General features: G+C 40.4%; 1 protein-coding gene across 2 annotated transcripts in view; it reads right to left on the bottom strand.

Moving 5' to 3' along the window:
• rbm19 (RNA binding motif protein 19) overlaps nt 1-27,382 on the bottom strand; it is a 276,899-nt gene that overhangs the window by 12,117 nt on the left and 237,400 nt on the right. Inside the window, exon 26 of one of the 2 annotated variants that reach the window (XM_041202779.1) lies at nt 17,902-18,264. The exons of the other annotated variant lie outside the window; for it this stretch is intronic. The gene's annotated coding sequence lies outside the window, so the exon portion shown is untranslated. Of the gene's footprint in view, nt 1-17,901; nt 18,265-27,382 lie in introns of those variants that run through there. 2 annotated transcript variants of the gene reach the window in all.

Genomic DNA, 27,382 nt, shown 5'->3' on the forward strand with positions numbered 1-27,382 from the left:
CTTGCTGACTATGCCTCCGTTTTTTTTTTAAAACAGCAATCAGCTGGCAATTTCCTTCATTCTTGAGTGGGCAGAGAATTGCAGTGTACCAGTGCTTTATAATATGCTGATTAAAATTTATTGTGAAGCAAAAAATAAGGGAAGTTTCTCTATAATTTCAAAATTATAGGATATGGGGTAACAACAAATGATTTTTCCTAATCTGTTTAATTTGGTCAAAACAAAACACAAACAAGTCTTACTTTGAGATGTCAAGTCTGGCAGGTGGCCTTTTTGCATGTGGACTGATAGAATAAGTTCTTGGAATCCTATGTAAATTCTAGTGCATAATTACTGCAAAAAGGTAATTGCCGATTCTGAGCTAAAAAACCATCAACAAGAGATGCAGCTCACTTGCAAGGAGCATGGTACAACTGTTACAAGGAAAATGGGGTTTAAAACTCTAAACTGCAACAATTCCTTCTATACATTAGAAATGGTGCAACAAGAGCTTTACAACACATACAATAAGGTGAGGTTGAAGGGTTAAGCCCCAGCCACCACAATTCTGGAAGGAAGAAAAAAATAGTCTTCCAAAAGCACAGAAGCCTCACTGGAATGATGCCTGTCTTTTATACCACAGTGATACGGATGAATATCTCAGTAGTTTAGTTGGTATGCATCTGGCAGACAGTGGGAAAATTTACATACCAAAATTATTTTAGCAGTTCCAGAGAACAGCTAATGTTCAAGTGCACCAAACCTGCTACCATTTGCAGGGCTTAAAGAATTCTCATACAGATCTGTGATGTACATCATTTTGTGCAGTGAAGGCTCCTATCAGAAAATCAGTAGTTTGCCTTGGCCATGAATCACTGTCAACAGCAGTTGAGTTAAACTCACTGATCAAACCCATCACACAGCACTAAACAGTGGCCTGGAAGTGAATGTTTGCTATCTGATGCATATGGATCACAGTGAATGTGAATGGTTTGATCTGACTCTTATATCAGCAGTGTAAGCAGTTTGCGTAGTCCACTGAGCAGTTTTCTGCACCTCCAAAGTTTTATAATGGAGAATGCTTTGAAGGAACTGACAATAAGATTCTTTGTACTTGAAATTAAGTGTATCCTAACTATTTGCTCAGTTTCCATTAGTTCCCAATTGATGGCAAGAAACCTTTTTTCCCTTCTGCTAATTTTCTTGCCGTATTGCTGATGCCATTCTTTGCAAGTATACTGTTCCACCAGTGGCAGCTGTTCTTCTGTACCTTGTTGAAGTGGCCGTTCTTCAAAAGTAAACTGGGGTCTAGAGTGAGTACTGGCAGGCTAGTCAACTACAGGGGGTAGTTTAGGATTGGATAGCAATTAGGAGTGGGAAGTCTTGCTGTTTTTCTGCATCTAATCCAGGGCATTGAGCCAAATGTAGTTTCTTTCTTAATGCCTTGGCTGAGACTGCTAAGTGAGCACAGGCTATAGACTGAACCTGGGAATTTCATTGTCTGTACAGTTCAGTTCCATAACTAACTGAATTATTGTGTGTGTGTGTGTGTGTGTGTGTGTGTGTGTGTGTGTGTGGGGTGGGGGGGAGAACGGACACGGGGAGGAGACACTCTAAATACTCTTATTTAAAAAGGCATTTTCATCAATATCTACATTTCTTTTAAATAATTTTTTAAGGATGTGCAATGAGAACTCCATTTTCACTGAATATGACCCATTTTAAAAACATCCCACTGTGCTGCAAATGCAGAAAAGGCAATAAAGTAATGAAAGTGTCAACTGTGATTCCTCAACCCATCTTCCTTTAGTGCATACACATGTATTGATTTAGTACAAAAATTAATTTAGAAAAAAAGGCGTTATCATTGCAAAGGCGCTTCTATGTATTTTTTGAGTCTACTTATTGGGATTTTGCATGAGATATATGCAGGAAATAATTATGTTCCAAGGTTATTGGTTAGAAATCATATATCCCTTACAAAACAATAAAGGAAATTCAGAAAACTGAAGCTTAAAAACATAAAATCGCAATCCATCATAGATGTGCTATACAACTGCAATATTAAACAAGTGAGCAATTTGATGATCAAGAATTTTGAATTTCAAGTTATGACGTGTGCAGAAATTTCTTACAGTGAACTGTTAGATTTCAATATGTATAGGGCAAACCATGATATCGATAGCTTGACATCTTGTGACATAGCACTAAATCAAAAAGTATCAGGTTTAAAACCTGATCCATGTTGAATTTAGTCACGGTGCAATTGTCTTCCATGTTTCTGGAGCATGGAGGAAAATAAGGGTTACCACATCTGATTGTTATCTAATGATTATCACCGGAGGCAGGGCGGTGGGTGGGGAGTAGAGAGAGAGGGAGAGCACGAGAGTGAAGTGAACGCATGTGTGTCTGTGTCTGTGTGTGAGAGAAAAGATTGGGCTTGGATGTGATGTCCTACATTTTTGAACAGCTGGCAACGCTTACCATTTAGCCTCAAGTGAAAAGGTACTTAGGTGAGATAGCAGTGGGCTGTTGGCAACAATATAAACATATGCCAATAAGAATCAATGCCTTCAGCAAAGGAGTTGAGTAAATTGGAAGAATTAAGGAACATGAAAAAAATAATTTATTTTTCAGTAAACACAAGTAATATCAGGTTTTATAACTTGTGACCTTGAATTTCATGAATTCAGTGCTTCTGATATCACTGGATAGCTTTGGCCCCCGTAAATCACTACTCTCATATTTTACACTACCCATTTTCTGTCATTGATAAATCATTTCTATTCTGGCTCCTGAGAAGAAGGGATCACAGGGCACATGTGGCTTACATTTTTATATTTCCTATTGCCTCATATGTCCTCATCTTCACAATCTGAAGGCAAGAGCTGGGATTGACTATGGAACAATTCAATCGCATTGTTTAGCTTTGTTTCATAGTCTCACAGTGAGCAGTTTTTCTGATATTCTGCCAAAATATTGGTAATTATAATTAGTGCAATAAAATTGAACCAATTTTGTTTTTGTGCTCAATAAGGTGACAGATGCCAGTTCTGGGAATGGAAAGCTTTATTTTTGCATATCCTACATTGGCACCAAGCAGTCCCACATTAGGTACAGAATGACCAGATGCAGAAGAAAGCACACTCTACTCTTCCAACAGCTCACTGGAACTTCAGTTTCAGAAGCCTTGTCGCATCAATGTGACTTTTTCTTTTTGATACACCAGTTATCTTTCTTGCTCTTTGTGCCTGAGATTTGAATTAAAGCTGAACTTTAGGCTGTTCTGTACTGTTGGCTCATACCTAATGGAACTGCATTGAGACTATTCAAAGTCATATGATCACTAGAGGGGGAAAGAATTCCATCTCTTCAATGAGAATGGGTTTGAAGGCAAAGTGGAATGTAAGTGTGTAGTTCACTACACGATCTAGTCCTTTACTGAACTGAGCTTTGAAATATGGAATGAATTTAACAGCAAGCTTCATGACTAATGAAACATTTGGTTGCCTCAACTTACATAATTTATAGTACACTGTACAGCAAGTTAATCAGATGAAGAAACATGGTTTAAAAGCTTAGGTCTGGTACAAATATATTAGTTTAATGAGAAAGCCATCATCTTTCAAATTTTATTAAATTACTAATTAAGAAATTTTTTAGCGTGCTCTTCATCTCAGGAATTGCCTGTGTTGCATTCTGTAACTTCACCAATCAGGTGTGCAAAGTACTAATGTTTGATAACTACATGTTTAACTTTGTCAATGTTAATTAAAGGTTTCTACTTGCTAATTAAACAAACACAAATGAAGCTTTGATCTCCGACTTGTTACCTGTTTGAAGTGTTCAGAAGCAACCTCCAGTTGATTTCCTACTTGCTAGTACCCAACACTTAAAAAACTAGTAGTTATACTAACACATGCAGGTTTAATTTTACCTGTGTGCTAAATGTGTTAAAAAAGAGTGGACATGGGTTTAATGTAAACATGTTAAACCATGCAATAAAAATTGGACACGGAAGAATTAGAATGCAAAGAGAATGATAAACAGAATATAAACACAAAATATAAAACAATGACAAAAGTTGCACTGAAAATACAGTACAAATGATATTTGAAATACAATTAAATGAAACTTTTGTTAAGAAATGTTACTGCCATTTTAACCTTATAAACAGAATAGACAGAAATTCCAGATTGTAATAGTATTCCTATTCTTCTAAAGGGTTAACATAAATTAGTGCAAAATAAGGAGTTAAATCTGCATGCTGGTCCCCCAAGGAATTTCTTAATCTAGGATCACATTGGTTATTAGATAACTAGGGCTTATTTAGCACAGAATATTTAATGGAAGGTAGAATTTCTTTCATGCAGCACTTGTCCACAGGCTTTGACATTTTTCTGGCTACAAAGTGACAGCTGACAAAATCATTTGGGTCCACAAACGGCCGCTAGGCCACAGGTCATTTGTCTAAGAGAGCCCAGATCCAGGATTCATTACTTGAAACACTGCAAATGACACGGCCCTTCAGGCAAGCGGTGCACACGCTACATTTCTGCACTTGCCGCCACCAAATAAAAGAAACATGCAATTTCCAGCAGCCTGGAGGAACACAGAAAATAAACTGCAACTACATTAATTGCAAATTGGAGATGCTGCCAGAATTTTGTTTCAAATAAGATGAATAATAGCTTGCTCTGTGTGCGCAAAGTGGAACTTAAAAGATATTTAATGCCCCTAAAGTTTAAATTACAAAGACAGAATTGTTGTACGTACACTGCAATGAGATTTATTTTTACATTGAGTGAGGGACAGTAGCGTCCACTTCTTTAACTATTTCAGAACATTTTATATTGCTGCACAAAAAATGCTGTAACATGTAGAAAAGCTTTTACAACATGAAACCACCCTAAACAATACTACATTAAGCAACTCAATATTCCAAATTTTAAATTGTTAACAGTACTTCTATTATCAAGAGTAAATGGTCTCTTTACATGTGAAGTGGCTTTTGGTATAGAAATGATGCTTTAGTACTCAGAAGGTTATGAAAAACTAAGTGGAGAAGGGCAAACTAATCAGTCTGCATGCCCTTTCACCTCCAGGACCACGTGTAAGGCTAATACGTTCAGGCCCAGTCGCTTTACAAGTGACCCAAGGTTCCATGCTGACAAAAGGCCTATCTTCCATGAGCCTAAATGATTTAAGTTCTAATCAAACATCATTTATACTACATCTCATAGCTGTCTCTCGAGATCTACTCCCACGTGAGCTGTTGCCATGACAACTGGTGTCTCATTTCAAATGTGTCAGGTTATATTATTGTCTTCATGGTTCTCTGATAACCTGCATCTCTCCAACATGCTTTTCTCATTCCCAGGAGAAACACGCAACTACCCCCGAGTCTGCTTGTGTGTTTTTGTGTCATTTTATTTAGCTAGATATGAAAATGAGACACAGATGTTTTGTCTGCTATCTCGCTGCTGACTATTCTGGCGGTATAATCGGTCTGCTCAGCCGCTGCTGTGTTACACACTGACCACATCTAAGAGCTAACTGCAAATGCTGTTTTACATACTGGAAAATCAGCTGTCAGCAGACCTGGGTAATGTAACTGAACCAATGCCAACGACAATTCGAAAACATTCAAAAGCAGTGTAGTAAAATAATCACTCCCTCTGACAAATACTTGCTCACAGCAAAATGCATCAATTATTTTTTTTGGCGAGATTAACTGTTTGCTGGCCCACTGTTGTCTTACAAAAGCTATTATTATAGTACTATATTGTAGACATTGCCACAATGTATATGATTTCAGCGAGCAACAACTTTGTCTTTTGTTTTTATTGGAGTTACATTTTTGAGGCTCATATTCCATTAATTTTCATTCATTCACATGGATGGAAAAATGGTATTGATTTTGCAATATCTAGAACAGGACTGCAAACTGAAATGCAGAGTTAGGTCATGAGAGATGCACAGTTTGATCAAAGCTAAATGCAGGCTTGCATTTGGTTATGCTAAACCTGTATTGAACTTTGGTTAAATCGCACTTAGGAGAATAGTGTACAATTCTGCTTGCCATATTATAAAAAAGGATACAGAGGCACTAGAGAGGGTGAGAATATGATTTACAAAGAATGATACGAGACCTGAGGTTACACATAGCAGGAAAAGATGTGGTGCCTAGGTCTCTTTTCTCTTGAAAAGAGAAGGCTGACGGTGACTTAATAGAAGTCTTCAAAATTATGAAAAGTTCTGATAAAGCAGACAGAGAAGCGTTTTCACTTGTGTGAAAGAGCTGAACTAGAGACCATCAGTATAAGATAGTTACCAAGAAATCAAATAGGAAATTCAAAAGAAACTTCTCTACCCTGAAAATAGTGAGAATGTAGCACTTGCCACCACAAAGAATGGTTGAGATGAATAGTATAGACAATTTAAGGAGAAGCTACATAAGCACATGAGGGAAAGGGAATAGAGGGTGGATGGGAGGAGGCGAGATGGAGCATAAACATCGGCAAGGACAGGGTGGACCTAATGGCTGTTTCTGTGCTGTATAGTCTATGTAATTGTATATGAACAACATAGTTGCTGACTTAGCAAATGCAACAGAAAATATGTTTTTCAGTATTTTGACAGCTGTTCAAAGGGTTAACATCAAGTCTAACAGCTCTTTGATTATATTAACCTGTGCCTAAGATACAAATGGAAGGGAACTGCTTCAAAGCACTGGCTTCAGATGGCCATGTAAGTTTGCAGAAGCTATTTTCAAGTATAACAGTTAAAAGGCTGATCACACACATTGCTGCTCCATTCTGATAATTTACATCTGCAAAATTAAGGCAAGGAACTTGACTTGCTCCAAGTAACAAATATGGCCAGCACAATTCAGCAGTCCATGTTTCTTCAAAGTGAAATTTGTTAAAAATATATAAAGATTCTGAGTAGCTTTAGAATTTAAAGCTAATTTATAAAATTTGTCAAAGCTTCGATTCTGAACTTTACATTCAATGGCAAAATTTCAAGATTTTGAACAATTGTCTCGATTTCTGAAATCACTGTAAATCCATAAATGATCATAAAGGTGCATGTGAAGAAAAATGAAAATCATTGTAAATAATCACAATCTTTCTGCACCTAGCCCGCCTCCGAGACATTACTGGTACATGTATGTAATGTTTTGCCAAATTTGAATGATCTTTGATTGCTGCCCAATATCAAATTTGCGGAATTCTTTCACAAATTAATACACACATTTAAAAAAACCCAGTGTGGTTGTTTGTCTTCAAAGGCAATAAATAGGGACAATGGTCGCACCTCTAGCCAAGCTGGTCCAGAACAGCTACAACACTGGCATCTACCCGGCTATGAGGAAAATTGCCAGGTATGTCCTTTACCCAAAAAGCAGGACAAATCCAACCAGGCCAATTACTACCCCATCAGTCTACTCTCCATCATCAGTAAAGTAATGGAAGGGGGTCATCAGTAGTGCTTTCAAGCATAACTTGCTTATCAATAACCTGCTCACTGACGCCCAGTTTGGGTACTGCCAAGGTCATTCTGTTCCTGATCTTATTACAGCCTTGGTTTAAACATGGACAAAAGAGCCGAATTCTCAAGGTGAAGTGACAGTGACTGCCCTTGACACCAAGGCTGCATTTGACCGAGCGTGGCATCAAGGAGCCCTAGCAAAACTGGAGTCAATGGAAATCGGGGGAAAACTCTCCGCTGGTTGGAGTCATACCTAGCACAAAAGAAGATGATTGTGGTTGTTGGAGGTCAAGTCATCTCAGCTCCAGGACATCACTACAGGAATTCCTCAGGGTAGTGTCCTCGGCCCAACCATTTTCAGCTGCTTCATCAATGACCTTCCTTCCATTGTAAGATCGGAAATGGGGATGTTCGCTGATGATTGCACAATATTCAGCACCATTCACGACTCCTCAGATACTGAAGCAATCCATGTGCAAATGCAGCAAGGCCTGGACAATATCCAGGCTTGGGCTGACAAGTGGCAAGTAACATTCGCGCCACACAAATGTCAGGCAATGACCACCTCCAACAAGGAAGAATCCAACCATCGCCCTTTGATGTTCAATGGCATTACCATCGCTGAATCCCCTACTATGGACATCCTGGGGGTTACCATTGTCCAGAAATTGAACTGGACTAGCCATATAAATACTGGGGCTACAAGAGCAAGTCAGGGGCTAGGAATCCTGCGATGAATGACTCACCTCCTGACTCCCCAAAGCCTGTCCACCATCAACAAGGCACAAGTCAGGAATGTGATGGAATACTCCCCACTTGCCTGGATGAGTGCAGCTCTGGCAACACTCAAGAAGCTTGACACCGTCCAGGGCAAAGCAGCCCACTTGACTGGCACAACATCCACGAACATTATCTCCCTACACCACCGACGTACAGTGGCAGCAGTGTGTATCATCAACAAGATGCACTGCAGGAACTCACAAAGGCTGCTTTGACAGCACCTGCAAACCCATGACCACTAAGATCTAGAAGGACAAGGGCAGCAGATAGATGGGAATACCACCACCTGGAAGTTCCACTCCAAGTCACTCACCATCCTGACTTGGAAATATATTGCCGTTCTTTCACTGTCACTGGGTAAAAATCCTGGAACTCCTTTCCTAACAGCACTGTGGGTGTATCTACACTACACGGGCTCCAGCGGTTCAAGGTGGCAGCTCACCACCACCTTCTCAAGGGCAACTATGGATGGGCAATAAATGGTCCAGTACAGCTACAACACTGGCATCTACCCGGCTATGAGGAAAATTGCCCAGGTACGTCCTTTACCCAAAAAGCAGGACAAATCCAACCAGGCCAATTACTACCCCATCAGTCTACTCTCCATCATCAGTAAAGTAATGGAAGGGAGTCATCAATAGTGCTTTCAAGCGGCACTTGCTAAGCAATAACCTGCTCACTGACGCCCAGTTTGGGTACTGCCAAGGTCACTATGTTCCTGATCTCATTACAGCCTTGGTTTAAACATGGACAAAAGAGCCAGCGAAGCCCACATCCCGTGACAATAAAAAAAATTGAGGGTTTGATTGAATATGCTTTCCTTAAGGGCACTTAGGGGTCCAATGGTCTTGTTTATTATGATTTATCCAATAATCTCTCCTGAATTGACATCTAAATAAGGAGAAACACCAAGACAAACAAGTTGGCTACAATACCCATTACAAAGTTGTTGAGGTAACTTCAATTTCGAAAGCTCATTTCAATTCCTCAACCCAGCATGCCATGGAAAATGTGAAAACTTTAAGATTTAGATTGCTCCTTTTAGTTGTTACTATTCTCATATATCTCTTGATATATACAATCCCAAACTGAAAGTTAGATAACCGGATCCCCTGATTCTGTTGAGCTGCTGTATAACTAGCTTCCAAATGCACGCTAGCATCTTGGGACAAATGTTCTCTCTAATTTTCTGCCATTGGCTCTATAGGGAAATGCCTTGCTTGATTTTCAAACCCAATGACATTGCTGTGATGAAGTGATAAGCTGGAGTCACCTTCCTGAACTGCTGTAGTTCATGTGGTGAAGGTACTCCCACACTGCATTTAGGAAGTTTGACCTAGTGATGCTGAAGGAGATGCAATATATGCCCAAGTTGGGATGGTGCACAATGATGTTCCCATGTACTGCTGCCCTTGTCTTAGGTGGTAGATCACAAGGTTTGGAAGTGCTGTCAAAGAAGCCTTAAGTGAGTTGCTGCAATGCATCCTGTAGATAGCACACAGTGTAGTTATTGTATGCCAGTAGTAGAGGATGTGGATGCTTCTTGAGGTGGTAGAGTGGATTGCCAATCATTGTAGCTGCAACCACCGCGTTTTTCCAAGCAAGTGGAGAGTATGTCATCACAATCATGACTTGTGCCTTGTAGGTAGTGGAGATGAAGTTGTAGAACTTGGATTGACAGTTGTAATTTTCCTTTTGCCACAACCTATTGCATCTTTCAAAATACATACTAATGTGTCATTTCGAAGGAAAAAGAAAGTCAAAATATAAAAACTCTCCTTATGTATAGGATATAATTTGCTTCATTAAACATTTATTATTAGATACATCAGTAAACTTTGGAGGTTGGGTGGGGGTGTGCTCAAAAAGGTAATGCAATGAATGACTATTAAAAATGCTGCAAATAGTTTGCATATTTTAAATCCAAACCATAGGTTGCACACTGCTGGGCTAAAGCCTTAGTGTTATTTTGCCAATTGTTCTGGGTGGGTGGGCAGTAGCCTGCAGCAGGCCAGGCACTTTCAGTAATGATGGTGTACTGATGACAGCGCCTGCAGCATGAGTGCACCACTGAGCACACGTGAAAGCTAGTGTCACTGTTTAGTAATGACAGTGCAGTTAATATGCTATAGGATGTAAAAATGTCACATTTTGAAAATTAACCTAGATTATTAAAGGGAGATAATAATGCTAGTGAAATCTAAATGTGCTCAAAAATAATAATCAAATTACATACCATCACAGAATTCTCTCAGATGCATTATGGACTAGAGAAAACAATAGTTGGTGCCAACATCATCCTCTTAATTTTGTTACAAAACTACAAGCCATCAAAGAAAGACATCCATTCATCATGCCTTCTTATGAAATTGTATTTTGAAGTAAATTCTTTCACAAAGACTGTGGGCTATAGCATCATTTTTGCCGCCAAAATGAATAATAAATAGGATTGAATTCAGCATAAAACAAAGGTCAGAAATGAACTACTGTTCCAGATAGATCAGTGATGCAGTTAACTTGTGCACTGGTGTGCAATGATAGATTGTTGGTTTTCCACTGCCATTCCCCACAAGGTGAGTTCCTTGCTCAATAGGGCCTGACTGGCAAGGTCCTGAACAAGAGCAATGCACTTTACTGAGGCAGAAGAAACAGGAAGGTGAGGCAACTATCATCCTTGCATCAACAGCCTGGTATCCAGCTTAGAATTTTGTTACACAGAGACCAATCAAAAGTTGCCCACTCACCTTGGTTTAGAAATGGTGTGTGCATAGTAATCAATCGTTTTCTTTATATGTAATATTACTACATGCTTATTAAAAAAAATGCATATGCTAGCTGAAAGAAGTAATCTTTGTTGCTTTGAAAGTTGCAAACGTTTCACTAACATATTTACATGAAGTTGAAAATCTTATGAGATCAGGTTAAAAAAACAAAATTGTTTCTGAAAGTTAACTCAGAAAAATTATAAACCGAAATAGCTACATAGTTGCACAGTATCCCCACCTTCACCTCAGTTTTGTTTAGAAAGTCCACAGTATACTGATACCAGTTAAGAGGGATAATATTAATGAAGACTATCTTTTATAAGGGATATTTTCCCAGGCACCATTTAATTTTTAGTGTATTTAAGCCAGTCCCGATTGCTTTCACTTAATTACAGACAACAAATGAGGGCAATTTAGTTTCCATTAGGACATTCCAATGAACAGGTTGCAAATCTATCTGTAGGAATTGAAATTTTAATTGAGTAAAAAGTAGGCAACTTGCTTTTAGGAACTACAGTGAACATCCTTTGAAGGAAAGTAACCTTACAAAGGTAGGCTGTCTTATCAACCAGTAATAATTACAAGCGATATTTTTCCCTTTAAGGCCGTGGTTCTCAAAATTTTTTTGGTTGAACGACCTCTTTTTCAAATGGATTAGTAATCATGGACTCCCCATCTAAATTATAATACCATAAGCTCATTGCATATTTACATTTTTGAATGTAAAGTTCATCAGTGTCCTGTTGAAGGGGCTTGCATTAAATTTCACCAAGGCTGTCTGATATAGTAAACATTGATGTCATAGAGGTCTATAGCACAGAAAAAAGCCCTTCAGCCCATCGAGTCTGCAAACAAGTACCTAACTATTCTAATCCTATTTTTCAGCACTAGGCCCATAGCCTTGTATGCGCAAGTGTGCATCCAAATACTTTTAAATGTTATGAGGGTTTCTGTCTCTACCACCCTTTTAGGCAGAGAGTTCCAGATTCCCAGCATCCACTGGGTGAAAAAATTCTTCCTCACATCCCCTTTATCCACCCTCCAGCTGAAAAGTAACTCCACAGTTTCAGCATTATGCTTGTTGAATACTTCACCGTACAGCACCTTCCCAGAGTAGGATTAAGCTTGCCTGTATCTGGGATGGCCAACAGAGTGAGCCGACTTGCGCCATAGGAGCAACAGGTTCCATTCACATTATTTCTTGGATCCCAGTTTGAGAGCCACTGCTTTCAGGTTTTTATGGGCAGTAACATTTCTTCTTTCTGCATTCTAAGTGAACTGAAAGGAATCCAATAACTTAGCCCAGAAACAAGGGTCAAAAACAAAACATTTTTAGTGAAATATGTAAACCACCTATTTACATAACACACAACATGTACTATTAAATGCGGCACAAACCGTGGATATTCTATTAACAGTTACTACCTATTAGTCCAAAGTAAAAGAAGGTAGAAGGCACGGCATGTGGAAATAACTGTATCCAAAGAATGATTATCATTATTAACTAACATTAACAGGTGACTAGAGATTATAATCCACTATCATGGGAAAATAATGGACCAGAATTTACTTTAACCGACCAAAAGATATGCCACTGCCCATTAAATTTCCATGAGCTTTTGCATGACATGTTGCTGCAAGTGGGAGATTGAAATGGTACAACATTCTCCATTGGGAATCTGGGACCTGTGTGAACAGGGCAAACAACTGTGTTTTCCCATAACAATCAGATTGAAGAATTATTAATTAAAAGATGCAGAATCTGAACTAGGAAGTGTAAGTTAGAATAGTGAATTTATTGTCAAATCAGGTATAGAAAGTGAAATAGGGAGAAGGAAGAAAAGATTGGATTTAGAGCAAATTCATTTAAAATATAAATCTCCAGGAACATTTGGATGTTGAAGGAATGCAATTTCACACATATGAAAGTTAATGCCAAAGAGGCTGTTTTGGAGTAATTAAGACTCATCACACCATTAAAAAGGATACTTAGACTGAACAAGACAAACCCATATCTACAGTATCAGTACAAGAACTTCAATGTACTCAATACATTTGAATGGGAAGCCAGGAAGCAAGATGTCGTTTTATGGCAGAGTAGCACACCTTTAACAGCAACTTTTGGATTTTCTTATCTGCGTTTGCCTGATGCTGTTATCTGATTTGTGCATAGATAACAGTGAGTGCTGTTAGTCCCACCATTATTTACACAGTAAATTCTTGCCTGAAGCTGATGCGAAGGCAGTGCTGAGACTGCATATCCTTTTGCAAGGTCAAGGCTGCAAGAGCCTAATTCACAAAACTGCAAAAAATCCAAGGCCATTGTGCCTTGTCAGCTGCCAGCAAGGGGCAAGACTAATCATTGCTTTGATACTATGGTACATAGTTTTCCTTTGGTTCTACAAGTACACACAGATTTCAAGAGTTGTTTGGTCCTATCTACAATGGTGACAAAATTGCTTGAATAGATGTCACAGAACATTATTCACCAATTTGTGAAATATTGGATAAAAAAAAACGATCAGTAACCTTTTGGGCCACAAGAAGGTATGGTGCCAAAATATAGGAGAGCTTGAGGTGTGGACACAGGAAGGCCTTAATCTCTATGCCATATGAAGAGTCAATTATTATGGTGTGCATTTCATACAGCAGTCTTCCACTAAATTATAACATTCTCAAGACCACAAACTTAAAAACGAAATGACATGCAAAAGAATTTTGTAATGGGTGGTTAATGTGGCCACCCTCTTCAATAAACCTGAATGTCCATTGATGTGGTATCAAGCAATTTCCTTGCGCTACCAACTTCAGTGCAACATCTACAAAGGCTTGTAAATCAACATTAATAGCTGTAAAACATTGAGTCTGTATGTAGAAAGGTCTGTATGAAGAACAAGAATCTTACCCTTTTAATGAACAAGCTATTAGGTTAGGACTGTACTTACTGCCACTTATGGTTTGTTTGCTTGCCAGGAGATAAGGACACATTTTGAGGAGGCTAAGAGGGCAAGACATGAGACTTAATTCAGTTGAGTTTTTGATAATCTGGTTGCATATAATTATATAACACTTGGAAGATGGTCCAATCAGCTAATATCTACAACTGATCTCAAGTCAATTAAATGTTTTCCACGTTGTCACGAAAACGGACACAATGACGCAATGAGAGCCACCTACAACTTCACCAACTCATTACAGGCAAATTGCACTGTTTAAAGAAAGCCTGTTTACTCAAAATAATATAGGTAAAGACCCTGATCAAAAGATGGCTGATACTGTAAAGTGACCACATTCTGGAAAATTCCTATGCAGATTGTACTGGCAGACCTGTCCTGAGAAGGCATGGAATTTTACACCTGAAGAGGTGTCAAGGCCCACTTCAACAGAGACACTTGAAAGGAAGACATGGAAAGTGTAAAAGGCTGGTCTTCAATCTCTTGTGTTTATGGAGACAATGGAAACAGTTTTCCTGTAGCCAGCTACTTTCATCGGACATCCAAGAACCCATCTCCTATTAATTTAAAACAAAAACAAAAATACCTGGAAAAACTCAGCAGGCTGGCAACAGCTGTGGAGAGGAGCACAGTTAACGTTTCAAGTCCGAAGGACCCTTCAACAGAACTAAGTAAAAATAGAATAGAGGTGAAATATAAGCTAGTTTGGGGGCAGGGGGTGGGGGGGGGGGGGATTTCCAGGTATTTTTGTTTTTGTTTTGGATTTCCAGCATCCTCAGTTTTTTGCATTTATCCTATTAATTTATATCTTAGAATGTGTCAAAAAGTTTGAGATGAAAATAAAACTAATTGTAGATGCAAGACATGCTTATTTCCCCCTCCTGGAAATACATAGGGAAAATGGGTTAAAACAGGCTGAAGACCAGTGTTTTGGCAGTGGCCGAAACAGGAATAACAACAAGCCAGAAGAAACAGGACAGCCTCCTCAGTCACCCCTGCGGAGACAAGCAGGTCACCTCTCCCTCTGGGGACAAGTCAACAAGTGTCTCCAACAAACTGAGAAACTGCCAAAGTTAGCTCCAGAGTTCTACTGAAATCACTCAACTGCTGCAATGTACCAACATCTAAGCCTCACGGACAGGCCAAGGGCTGACTCATATATTCTTTTTAACTTTTATTTGGACTCTTATCTTATTTTTGATCTGTGTGCATGTTGCTTCTCTTATTATTTTTCCTTGGGTTTTTAGTAGCTAAACTTACTCTTCCTTTTACTCAAGAAAATCCAAGAACTGGTTCCTTATAAATTAGTAAATATAGTTGGATTGGGAAAAGGTATCCATGGGGAAATAATTTTAAACAAACCTTCATTGCGACCGACCGAGGAGATTGCAAAAGAGGGGAACCAGCTCATTTCCTCTCACCCTGTCATAACCAGGTGGAGCATTAATGTTTCAGCTCTTGGGCCAGTGATTTAATCAATTTACCTAAGATTCCATTCTTCATCTTGACCTTGTATTATGCTTGACTAAAGTAAATTTTCCTGAATTAACCACCTTCTGATAGAGCTGACATAATGTGATTTCCAATGATAGTAGGAGAATATAACTGAGGGCAATCACTCCAAAATGGCTTTATTTTATACAAGAAGGACAAGATCTAAAACCCATGGGTGACCCATTGATTTTCCTGGTTCGAAGGTAAGCTATGCATAACATTTGGCAACTAACTAATTTAGACGAATATAGCTATTGTATTGGTTGAGAAAACTCAACTATTATAAGTTTAGTTTTCTTTCCCAACACCAAGACAAAGCTCAGGCAATGACCATCTAGAAGAAGAGAGAAACTAACCATCTCCCCATGACATTCAGCAACATTTACTATATCTAAATCCCACACCATCAACATCCTCAGTGGGAGGGGGGCAGTTGCCATTGAGCAGAAATTTAACTGCACCATAAATATTATGGAAAAAAGAATAGGTCAGAAGCTGGAAAGTTCGCAGCGAGTAATTCATCTACTGACTCCCCAGTGTCTGTCCACTATCTACAAGGCACATGTCAGGAGTGTGATGGAATACTTCCACTTGCCTGATGAGTGTGCTTCTAACAACACTCAAGAAGTTTGATACCATCTAGGACAAAGCAGCCTGCTTGATTGGAACTCACCCACCAGCTTAAATGTTCACTTGCACCCAACTAATTGGCTGCTGCATTTTCTTACATTACAATAGTGGTGACCTTTCAAAATTACTTCATTGGCTGTAAGACATTTTGGAATGTCCAAAGATTGTGAAAGGTGCAATATAAATACAAGTTATTGCTTTGTTTCTGATAATGGTGAGGTGGTGGGGCTAGGACAAGGACAGTGGATTATAGAATTTACACTACTAGAGATATTCAATATTATTCAAAGAATTCTTAAGGACAGTCCCACAAGGGAAAAAGATTATTTTGGATGCCAGTCCTGTGGAAGACAAAATCGGAAAGAAATTAGCAAGCAATAAAATGTGGATGGGTTGCATACACTTAGGAGATATCTTGGTGGCAAGTCCTTGGTCCAAACATGGATAAAAGCTCTAACTCAAGAGGTGAGGGGAGAGTGACTGCCCCTGACATCAAGGCAGCAATTAACCGAGTGTGGCATCGAGGAGCCCCACGAAAACTGGAGTCAATGGGAATCAGGGTGGAAAGTCTTCATTGGCTGGAGTCATACCTAACACAAAAGAAGATGGTTGCGATTGTTGGAGGTTATCACCTCAATCCAAGAACATCACTGCAGGAGTTCCTCAAGGTACATGTTCTAGGCTCAACCATCTTCAGTTGTTTCATCAATGACCTTCCCTCCATCATAAGGTCAGAAGTGGGAGGTTCGCTGATGACTGCATAATGTTCAGCACCATTTATGACTCCTCAGATACTGAAGCAGTCCATGTGCAAATGCAACAAGATCTGAACAATATCAAGGCTTGGACTGACAAGTGGCAAGTAACATTTGCACCACACAAATGTCAGGTAATGGCCATCTCCAACAAGAGAGAGAATCCAACCATTGCCCCTTGATGTTCAATGGCATTATTGTCGCTGAATCACCTACTATCAACATCCTGGGGGGTTACCATTGACCAGAAATTGAACTGGACTAGCCATATAAATACTGGGGCTACAAGAGCAGGTCAGAGGCTAGGAATCCTGCGATGAATAACTCACCTCCTTATTCCCAAAGCCTGTCCACCATCTACAAGGCGCAAGTCAGGAGTGTGATGGAATACTGTCCACTTGCTTGGATGAGTGCAGCTCCAATAACACTCAAGCTGCTCAACAACATCCAGGACAAAGCTGCCTGCTTGATTGGCAACCCATCCACCACTTCCAACATCCACTCCCCCAACCACTGACGCACAGTGTCAGCAGTACGTATCATCTACAAGATGCACTGCAGCAACTCACCAAGGCTACTTCGACAGCATCTACCAAACCAGTGACCTCTACCGCCTAGAAGGACAAGGGCAGAAGAAGCATGGGAACACCATCTGCAAGCTCCCCTCCAAGTCTACACCATCCTGACTTGGAACTATAATTGCCTTTCCTTCACTGTCGCTGAGTCAAAATCCTGGAACTCCCTCCTTTACAGCACTGTGGGTGCACCTACACCACATGGACTGCAGCAGCTCAAGAAAGCAGTTCACCACCACCTTTTCAACCGCAATCAGGGATGGGCAATAAAAATGCTGGCCAAGCCAGCAGCGCCCACGTCCTGTGAAATAAAAAAAGTAGAAATACCGTTCCAATCCCATCACCATCAACTCCTGAGTGCAAAGATGATGTAGTATAAGGCACAGAGTTCTGATGAAAGGTCACTCACCTGATAATGCTAACTCTTTCGCTCTTCACAGATTCTGCCTGACCCATTGAGTGATTCCATCATTTTCTATTTTTATTTCAGATTTTCCACAGCACATTACAGTATTTTACATTTGTTTTAATGTAAGACACACCCAAATTATGCAGAATAATACGTATGGTAGTCAACGCATGGTTCAGGACCAGCAACCCAGAGTCTGACAGTTCAAATCACAATATGACACAGATTATGGAAGTGAATTCAATTAGTGCTGCAATTTGTACAATTTGTGCCATGAAAGCTACAGGATTGTTGCAAAATATCAAGTGGTTCACTGATGTCTTCCACTGAAGTGAACCATGCCTTCCCATCCAGTCTGGCTTGCCCTATATGGTAGACTCCTTCTGTCTTTTGAGCAATTAAAATGATGTCCTGTCTTGGTTGTCCATACTATATAAACACAAAAAACAAATATCTAGTAGATCTCTCTTTCCGATTGAGACATTTCACTAATTTTTCTCACAACAAGCAGAGTGGTACTGGTACCTGCCTTTGCAAAACCAGGAACCAAAACTATGGTCATGAAGATCAGGAGATTAAAAGTGCATTCTAGAATCTACTAGGGCTTCCACATTAAAGAGCAATTGGTTGCCTTTCTTCATCTTTATAAGATAGGATCAAATAACAAAAATGGAATGGTTGCCCATGAGCATATACAAATTAACTTGCTAGGTTTGCCTTTAAATTGACATGCTTATCCTTAACTTCCAGAAGGGTATTGCATTAATGTTCAAATGTAGAAAATAAAGAGACATCAAACTTGGCCAGTAATCACAAAATTCTGTCTTCACAAAAGAGGGGCGTGAAACATTTAAAAAGATCACAGTACAATTTATGAACCAAAATATGACCTCAACACATTTACTCCATTCTTTCAAAAAGTGTTTAAATTGATGGAGGTGATGATGAAGGGAGTGGGGTGGGGGGGGGGGGGATGAAGGGAAGGGGAGGGGGGATGAAGGAAGGGCAGGGGGAGGGGGATGGCGAAAGAGGGCGAGGAGAATATTGAACCTGTTATCAGTCACTGCCAAACTGTAAATTAGTGTTTTCCAAAGAATTCCAGGAAAAACGTGTTTTTGATTTCCCTAACTTTATACAGTTCAGAATTAGGAACTTGTATAAAAGCACCTAGTATGAAAGAAAAGCTGCATACATTATGAAAATTGGAAAAGCCTTTCATTAGTCTGTGTTAAAAAATGAACACAAGAACCTGATAAAGTTATTTAGGCAGATTTTATTTTTAATAGCCTCTGGAATGGTAGATGAAGATATTTTGTTTATTAAGACTAAGAAAACAAGATTGTCCCTAATAATCTGTAAATTGATATCCTATGGCGATTTGCTGACCTACCATAGATAATGTCCCAGGCACCACCATCACCATCCCTGGGTATGTCCTGTCCCACCAGCAGGACAGATCCAGCAGAGGTGGAGGCACAGTGGCATACAGTGGAAGGGGGTTGCCCTGGGAGTCCTCAACATCGACTCTGGGTCCCATGAAGTCTCATGGCATCAGGTCAAACATGGGCAAGGAAACCTCCTGCTGATTACCACATACCACACTCCCATAGCTGATGAATCAATGTACCTCCATGTTGAACACCACTTGGAGGAAGCACTAAGGGTGGCAAGGGCGCAGAATGTACTTTGGGCAGGGGACTTCAATGTCCATCACCAAGAATGGCTCAGTGGCGCCACTACTGAGTGAGCTGGCCGAGTCCTAAAGAACATAGCTGCTAGACTGGGTCTGTACCAGGTGGTAAGGGAACCAACAAGAGGGAAAAACATATTTGACCTCATCCTCACCAACCTGCCTGCCGTAGATGCATTTGTCCATGACAGTATCTGTAGGAGTAACCACTGCACAAATCTTTGTGAAGATAAAGTTCAGCCTTCACATTGAGGATACCCTCCACTGTGTTGTGTGGCACTACCACCGTGCTAAATGGGAAAGGTTTCGAACAGATTTAGCAACTCAAGACAGGGCATCCATGAAGCGCTGTGGGCCATCAGCAGCAGCAGAATTGTACTTGAACAGAATCTGTAACCTCATGGTCTGGTATATCACCCACTCTACCGTTACCATCAAGTCAGGGAGTCAACCCTGGGTCAATAAAGAGTGCAGGAGGGCATGCCAAGAGCAGCATCTGGCATACCGAAAAAATGAGGTGTCAACCTGGTGAAGCTATAACACAGGACTACTTGTGTGCCAAATGGCATAAGCAGCAAGTGATAGACAGAGCAAAGCAATCCCACACCCAAAGGATCAGATTTAAGTTCTGCAGTCCTGCCACATGCAGTCGTGAATAGTGGTGGGCAATTAAACAACTCACTGGAGGAGGCGGCTCCACAAATATCCCTATCCTAAATGATGGGGGAGCCCAGCACATCAGTGCAAAATTTAAGACTAAGGTATTTGCAACAATCTTCAGCCAGAATTGCTGAGTGGATGATTCAACTCAGCCTCCTCCGCAGGTCCCCAAGATTACAGATGTCAGTCTTCAGCCAATTCGATTCACTCCACGGGATATCAAGAAAGGACTGAAGGCACTGGATACGGCAAAGGCTATGAGCCCTGACAATATTCCGGCAATAGTACTGAAGACTTGCGCTCCAGAACTTGCTGCGCCCCTAGCCAAGCTGTTCCAGTATAGCTACAAGTGGCATCTACCCGGCAATGTGAAAAATTGCCGAGGTATGTCCTGTACACAAAAAGCAGGACAAATCCAACCTGGCTAATTACCATCCCATCAGTCTACACCCATCATCAGTAAAGTAATGGAATAGGTCATCAAGCGGCACTTGCTTAGCAATAGCCTACTCACTGATGCCCAGTTTGGCTTATACCAGGGCCAATCAGTTTCTGATCTCATTACAGCCTTGGTTCAAACATGGTCAAAAGAGCTGAACTCCCGAGGTGAGGAGGAGTGCCTGCCCTTGACATTAAGGCCACATTTGACCAAGTGTGCCATCAAGGAACCCAAGCAAAACTGGAGTCAACGGAAATCAGGGGGAAAACTCTCCACTGGTTGGAGTCATACCTAGCACAAAGGAAGACGGATGTGGTTGTTGCAGGTCAGTCATCTCAGCTCCAGGACATCACTGCAGGAGTTCCTCAGGGTAGTGTCCTCAGCCCAGCTATCTTCAGCTGCTTCATCAATGACCTTCCTTCCATTGTAAGGTCAGAAGTGGGGATGTTTGCTGATGATTGCATAATGTTCAGAACCATTCGACACCCCTCAGATACTGAAGCAGTCCATGTCCAAATGCAGCAAGACCTGGGCGATATCCAGGCTGACAAGTGGCAAGTAACTTTCGCGCCACACAAGTGCCAAGCAATGACCATCTCTAACCAGAGAGAATCTAACCATTGCTCCTTGACTTTCAATAGCATTACCATTGCTGAATCTCCAACTGTCAACATCCTGGGGGTTACCATTGACCAAAACCTGAATGGACTAGCCATATGAATACTGGTGCTACAAGAGCAGGTCAGAGGCTAGGAATCCTGCGACAAGTAACTCACCTCCTGACTCCCCAAAGCCTGTCCACCATCTACAAGGCACAAGTCAGGAGTGTGATGGAATACTCCCCACTTGCCTAGATGAGTGCAGCTCCCACAATACTCAAGAAGCTTGACACCATCCAGACAAAGCAGTCCACTTAACTGGCACCACATCCACAAACATTCACTCCCTCCCCCACCGATGCATATTAGCTGCAGTGTGTCCAATCTACAAAATGCACTGTAGGAGTTCACCATGGTTCCTTAGACAGCACCTTCCAAACCCATGACCACTACCATCTGGACACACAGGGGCAGCAGATAGATGGGAACACTACCACCGGGAAGTTCCCCTCCAAGTCATTCATCATCATGACTTGGAAATATATCGCTGTTCCTTCACTGTCGCTGGGTCAAAATCCGGGAACTCCCATTCTACAGGTACACCTACATCACTGTGGGTGAACCTACACCACATGGACTGCAGCGGTTCAAGGCGGCAGTTCACCACCCCCTTCTCAAGGGCAACTAGGGCAGGCAATAAATGCTGGCCCAGCTAGCGAAACCTACATCCCATGAATGAATGAATAAAATAAATCTGCACAGAATTCCCTGACATTTGAATTTGGTGATCTATACAAGCCAGAAAGCTCCCTGGTTTGATCCTGGGTTACAGTGATCAGTTGATCTCAGCCGCAAGGCACTCTCATCAGCGATCTCCCCTCGGAGATGGGTTGGGTTAAGGAGGTAAGACTGGTTCCTGCATCTGAACACCATCCATTCACTTGCCTGAATGGAACATGTGTGGATGCCTTTGAAGGACTGAAGAATCAGGCTTGGTGATACTCACTTTTAAGAGAAACATGAAAATTGGGCACTTCGGTAAGGTATGAGCAGAATTGCCTAACCAGGTGATCCAATTCTGTCTGTCAATTAGGTGGTTTGCAGACAGCAAGATAAAAATATCCAGGTTTAATGAGACAAGACTTCTTTACTGAATTACTGAGCATATTTAGGTCCATATTATCCTTCTGGTCTATGAATTAATACAGCTGACAGTGGTGAGAGTAACAAGTGAAACAGTGATTTCAAAAACTAAACATGAGCCCTATTAAATTACTTTCACAAACTATTAAGGTAGACATTTTGTTCACACAAAAAATAAATAAATTTCACTTTGAAATACCTTATGATCTATTTATTAACATAAATGTCCTCTACAATGAAAAATACACTTGGATAAATACACTTGTAAACATTTAACATAAAAGTTCATTCACTGCACTGATAACATTTGGGAAGCTCGATAGAGTTTTCAAGTCATAGGATGGCAAAAATATTTTGAAGCTCCTGGAGCAGCAGTTCATATGGAAGCATAGAAAGTATGAGGTCAGAATTGTGCTCAATATGTAGTTCAGTATATAGTCTCCACAGGAACTGAGCTGTCAGGCTCAAGTTGTGCAGTCTCTGCATGTATCCACTGATTATATCATTGAGCATACACACAGACACCTCAGGACAAGGTTTATAGTCTAACAAAGGATTTTACAAAGGAGGGACAGTCCTAACATGTAGGCTAAAAGTAGTGTTTTGTATGGCTTGAAGGAGCTCAGAGTTTTAGAAACAGGTGCTGTTAATACTTGTGACAAACAGAATTTATTTCAAGCTACTATGATATTTTATAAAAAAATAAGCTGACTAAAAAAATTAAAATTATTAGTAAATAGGTGATAATTTAACACTGAAACAGTGCCATCTCCTGTATTTTTAGCAACATTACACCAACTAGCGTGGATACTTTCTTAAAAGCAAAAAACTGCGGATGCTGGAAATCCAAAACAAAAACAGAAATACCTGGAACAACTCAGCAGGTCTGGCAGCATCGGCGGAGAAGAGCACAGTTGACGTTTCGAGTCCTCATGACCCTTCAACAGAATGGTTCTGTTGAAGGGTCATGAGGACTCGAAACGTCAACTGTGCTCTTCTCCGCCGATGCTGCCAGACCTGCTGAGTTCTTCCAGGTATTTCTGTTTCTGTTTTGGATATTTTCTTCAATGCTTAAGGTTCAAGAAATGTTTGTTATATCAGTTGTATTTGTATCAGGAGTTAGTGCAATGTCTGCAATGGTTGATTATGGTTGTATTAACTGATCTGATTCCCTGTCTGCCCACCAGAAGATACATTCATGTTTGGCATCTTAAAATGATGTAGTCTCCTGAAGAACAAAATCAAACAACTGAGCAAATACTTTTGGAGAAACACTTATTTTCCTTTCTCTCAATTTCACTGCCCAATGTACCTTCCTTATTGTATGGCTTCCTCCCAGGGCAGTGCCAAAGCCCTTCTGCTGACAGACATTAGTGGTGATTTTCAGGGCCTCAACCAGGCAGGAGCAGGCACTCTCTGAAAATTGCAACGCAGCATTCCTGTTTCTGCTACTGCTCCAGCTGTCATTATTGTTGACCCGTACTGAAAACGGGTCGTGGGAGCACCTGCTTTTTTCAGGCTAAGTGGGATTTCACACCATTTAAAAGGATCCAGCCTTAATTTTCAGACACCAATAATTAAGTGTGTGTGTTGCTCACAATCTTCCTATTGGCAAGCAGGTGTTGAGTGGCCTATCCAACACAAATGCTCCTCCTGAGTCAACAGAAATTTTGCTGCTTGCTGTGTTCTATATCATACTTTTGTGACTATCCAGCTTTTTCCCAGGCTTCTGCTGAAGCAAAGCTGCAGACAAACACAAGAGAGTCACCATCCCAGGTCTCTGCCTGGCAGGAACAAGATGGCAGTGGCATATTCCCATTTTTGCTACTGCTTTGGCCTACACAATTTTAACCTGTCCTGGGTGGCTACAGCGTCCACTTTTTTCAGGAAAGATGATACCTTTAATATGCTAATCTCAGTCCTATGTACTAAAGACAAAAGAGAAACATCGTTTAACATAACTAACAAAGAGTTCTAGGCCAGTTTTAACTTCTGATGCAAATGAGTCATCAGCATCCCACAAATAGTGCTTGATAACACAATGCCCCATTTATGTTAGCATACCAACTGGAGCTATCTTTGGTAGGATGCTGAAATAGATGGCTGGAGTACTTGTCTGTTTTATGTAGAAGGTTACCTGTATTATGCAAATTGGGGTTGCATCAAGCACCGAGTGGCCTTAGTAATAGCTCTTAAAGTTATTAAAAAATGGACCAAGTTATGCAATATATTTTTTGGTGTGGCTTGAAGGTGTGTTCCTCCTGGGCCTACAATATAACCTGAACCACTTCTGTCCCATATGAGTGCCTTCACCTGGGATGGTTTTTCATCCCTTCTCACGCTGACCGTTGGTGGGCTCACTGTGAGAGCCATGTAATCTTCCAACTTCCCACAATCAGCAAACTGTATCAAGATGCCACAGTGCATAAATGAAACTTGGGTGTCAGAATAGCTGGGTCTCCTGGCAGCAACAACACTTCACCACTAGTAATCAACCTGTGTTTAAATTCCCCCTTCTGCTCTCTTAATATGTAATAAATACAGTAGTAAATGGATGGGTCTGAAATCTGCCAGGGTTTGAGTTCTCAAACCACTGCCATAAAACACCCAAATGATTTTACTGAAAGTAACTAGTTGTATATGGTGGATATTTATGGCAGGAATTTTGTTTCTGCAAGTGAGGCGGTTTTCTTTTCAATACTGTAATCATTGTTTGGTTTTAACATGATGATAAATACTGCATTTATAGTATACATGGCACATTGCGTCATTAAGTGGGTTTTGCTGAATTAATGGAGTTGAAGATGACTGGAGGGTCTGATTAGTTAGTGGCACTAGTTATGGTGTACTACTTTATTCACCAGGTAGGTTAATGCCAGGTGGGTCTTGATAGCTCCTCTATTCTGTAGGATGGAACATGCTCTGATGGTTGGCATTGTGCCTTGTATGAGAAGCTGCTGCTAATGTACCATCCAGCTTTTAGCACTGGGTCAAGACTAAAGACTAGATATTTAAGTATGTTCATAGTTCAGCCTCAAGAGCTGCATCATTTTCTCAAACTGGGCCACCTTCCATAGTGTCTCAATCTACACTGAGTGGAGGGAGAAGGGTGCCCTCTACTGCCATGCAACACAAAGCACCAAACAGGCTGAATTTAGTAAACCTGACAGTTTGCCCATACCAGGGTTAAGGGGAAATAGTGCATTGGTATGATTCAATGGTGTCCTGGATGACTTTAAGAATGTCACACAGCACCTTCTGCTAGGATGGATTAATCTTTGCAAAAAAAACGTGAAACATTCTCCACTACCATCCACAAATATATGCAACATTTTGATATGACTTAGAGGTTCTACCATGTGCAGAGATGTGCTATATAGAGGTATATTTTAAATTGTCCTTTAAATTTATTGCAGGTTGAGACCATCCTGCAATATTGATGCAATAATTTTAATTGATGAGCTATAAGGTTACAAAGAAATTAGAAAACCTGTCATACAGATCTTAGTTATTTACAAGGGGCATTTCAGTAAAATAATAGTGATAAACTTAATACTTTCTATATTTTAACATGATTGCAAATGATATGAATGACTTATATTTATATAGCACTTTTCATGACCACCATACATCTCAAGGTGCTTTACAATGAAGGGACTGCTTTTTAAGCGTAGTCACTGTTTAATGTAGGAAATATGGGCAGCCTATTTGCATACAGCAAGTTTCAACAAAGAGCATTTTAAAGACCAAATAATCTGTTTTTAATGATGTAGATCGAGGAATAAATATTGGCCAGAACACTGGAGACAACTCTCCTACTATCTTATTCGAAAGACAGTATGGAATTCCCCCTCAGTACTGTATTGAGATGCCAGCCTTGATTTTTGTGCTCAAGTCCCGGCATGGGGCTTGAAACCAAGACCTTGTGACTCAGAGGTGAAAGTTTTACCAACTGAGCTAAAATTGACACAATTAAACTTACATCCTGTCGCTAGTTCATTGCAGCATTCCTAGTTCTCCAATATTATGAACACTAAAGAATATTTGTTTATTGCTGAAAAAAGAGACAGGATTAAGCTTTTTGTCTTGCACTTATCGGGACACTTTGTAAGAATATCAATATAAGGGGAAAACAACAATTTATACTATATGTGAAGAGAATGCTAATTGGTTGGCAAGTGGTGTTGCCATGGAGAATGCACCATTGATGGTGATTGACAGTTAACTGCTAAGCACTGTTTGAAATTTAAACCAGGCAGCTTGACCCTGATTGGTCAGAGTCAACGAATGGCTGTCACTTATTTTGTTTAGCTGAAACAGGCACAATACGTGTACTTTCTGACTGCAAAGAACAGGGTCCTGTGCATTAACATATGTGGCTTCCAGTACATGCAAACACGCCACACTTGGTTGTCAGCATAATTCTTAGCACACTGAGGATTATTTAGCAAATGTTGTCCAATTGTGGAATTACATCTAATGTTGAACACTGTTTTGAGTTTTGCAAGCACGGGCTGGTTGGGTACGGTCTGCCCATTGTGAACAGCGGCTGGGGTATGCCATTTGATACGGTCCCCCAGTCTTTGGGATGTACAGCCTACCTGCCTAGTTTCATACTGGCACTGAAATGCATATACTCAAGTTCTGGACTACCAAACAACTATTAATATTTGTTTAATTTGCATGAGCCTAAATTATGGAATTCAGTGGTCACCAATAATACCACTTTATATTAGTTAAAACTAGAAATTAAATATGCTCCAGTCCAGTACTGGAAAAAGATGAAAATTGTCAAAAAAAATGTTTAAGGAAGACTAAGTAAATGTTTCAGCAATGTAACCATCTTCACTTCCTTAGTTACTAACTGCACTTCTACGGAAGACAATAACTTACTTTGTGTTATTCAACAAGGCACAACTCTGCAGTACTAACCAAGTTGCTTTTGCCCATGGCTGAGTGAGGACAGTGAATCACAGTGGATTATTTGACGTAGAAGGCAGCATCAACTAAGTTGTT

This window comes from Carcharodon carcharias, chromosome 13, assembly GCF_017639515.1.
Source record: "Carcharodon carcharias isolate sCarCar2 chromosome 13, sCarCar2.pri, whole genome shotgun sequence".
Taxonomy (NCBI): Eukaryota; Metazoa; Chordata; class Chondrichthyes; order Lamniformes; family Lamnidae; genus Carcharodon; species Carcharodon carcharias.